Raw genomic sequence first — 2,215 nt, 5'->3', positions numbered from 1 at the left:
AGGAAAACCACAAATGACATTGCCCATTGCTGCTCATTGCTAAGTGTCTGATGGCATCCAGGTGCCCTGTCTCTGAGTTTCTGAGAGCCTTGCCCATCTCTGCTCCATCTCCTCTCCTGGATAAACTCTCACTCTTGAATTCAGGCACATGTCCTCTCTGGGGAAGCTCCAGATGTTTCTTTAAGGTTTCTCATCAGCCCCTTCCTGCTAAATTTCCTGCAAAAGCCTTTTCTTAAAGATTTCTTTCAGCAAACAAAATTAAATTTGTTAGGAATAGTAAAAGTATTGCCCTATGTATAATTTTATGCAAAGCCAAGAAAGCAACATTAAATACTAAAAAGACTACAAACACTCCATTTTCCACTACTAAATGAAGCATTTTGGGTTAGTTTCTTACAATGCTGGGTGTTAGGGCCTTGTCTAGTTGTATAGAGGATTTTTGATACACCTGGAAGACAAGCATAGGCCCAAATCCAAGCCCAGCTCTTCTTTTAAAATTAGCTTTCTGTGTGTCTATGCCTTGGCCACACAGTAATGCCAGCTTGACAAGGACTTTCTCTCTTTTTGCACCTGTGTCATCATTGCAAGAAGGAGGAGAATGGCATTTGAGTATATAGTGGCTACTTTCATACTCAGATTGCAGGGGAGTAGCCAACTGAGAAGTAACAGCTACTTAAGGCTTTCAATAAATCAGGAAAAATTAGGTGCTTTACATGTATTTTGTAATATTAATGTTTTACAATGCTGAAAAGCATATGTTCCCATTTTTCAGATGTATAATTCAAGGCTCAGATATATAGTTTGTCCACATCACATAGGATTGGGGTTAGAAATTGACCTCAAGTATCTCTACCTCCAAAGTAACTACTCTTTCTAACCTACCCCATACTTAGCACTGCCCGTTTATTTCTTTTTGTCCTTGTATTACTTGTGTGTATGGCTTTCAGGCTCCTTTGAGTGGGGAGGATATGCCACCGGACCCTACAGGACACCTATTACATATGCCTCTTTACAAGACTGGGAGACATAGTAGCTGTATAATTCACAGAACCAAATACTAAGAGACTGCCAACCTGAGGAACAAAGAAACATGTCCCAAATGAAAGAACAGAACAAAATCCAAGAAAAAAGAACTAAACAAACTGGAGACAATCTACTGAATGCAGAGTTCAAAACACTGGCTATAGGATGCTCAGTGGACTTAGAGGAAGAGTAGATGAATTGACTGACAATTTCAACAAATAGATAAGAAACATAAAAAGGGAATTAGAAAACAAAAATCAGTCAGAAATAAAGAGTGCATTAACTAAAATGAAGACATAGGGAATTAACAGTGGAGTAGATGAAGCAGAGGATCAAATCAGAGATTTGGAAGATAAGAAAACAGAAAACATCCAATCAGAACAGCACATAGAAAAAAGAATACATAGAAGTGAGGTAAGTATAAGAAGCCTCTGGCACAACTTCAAGCATACCAACATTCACACCACAGGGGTGCCAGAAGGGGAAGAGAGAGAGCAAGGAATTGAAAACCTATGTAAGAAAACAATGATGGAAAATCTCTGTAATATGGTGGAGAAAATAGATATACAAGTCCAGGAAGTACAGAGTCCCAAGCAAGATTATTCTACCCAGCAAAGGTATCATTTAGAATCAAAGGACAGATAAAGAGCTTCCCAGATAAGAAAAAGTTAAAAGAGTTTATAACCACCAAACCAGTATCACATGAAATGTGAAAGGGTCTTCTTTAAAAAGAAAAAAAATATTAAAATATGAATAATAAAATGGCAATACATACTTATCTATCAACACTTGAGCCTAACAAACAAAACAAGCATAACAAAAATAGACTCATAGATACAGGTAACATTTTGATGGTTGCCAGAATGAAGTAGGTTGAGGATATGGGTGAAAAAGGTGAAGGGGTTAAGAAGTAAAAATTGGAAGTTACAAAGTAGTCATGGAGATGTAAAGTCCAGCATAGGGAATATAGTCAATAATATTGTAATAACCATGCATAGTGTTATATAGGTACTAGGGGATCGGTGCACGAAATTCGTGCACTGGGCGTGTGTGTGTGTGTGTGTGTGTGGGGGGGTGTCCCTCAGCCCAGCCTGACCCCTCTCACATACTGGGAGCCCTCAGGCGTTGACCCCCATCACCCTCCAATCGCAGGATTGGCCCCTTGCCCAGGCCTGACGCCTCTCCCAGGACT

Source organism: Myotis davidii, unplaced genomic scaffold, assembly GCF_000327345.1.
Source record: "Myotis davidii unplaced genomic scaffold, ASM32734v1 scaffold916, whole genome shotgun sequence".
NCBI classification, from domain to species: Eukaryota; Metazoa; Chordata; class Mammalia; order Chiroptera; family Vespertilionidae; genus Myotis; species Myotis davidii.
Note: the sequence above shows the minus strand (reverse complement) of the source record.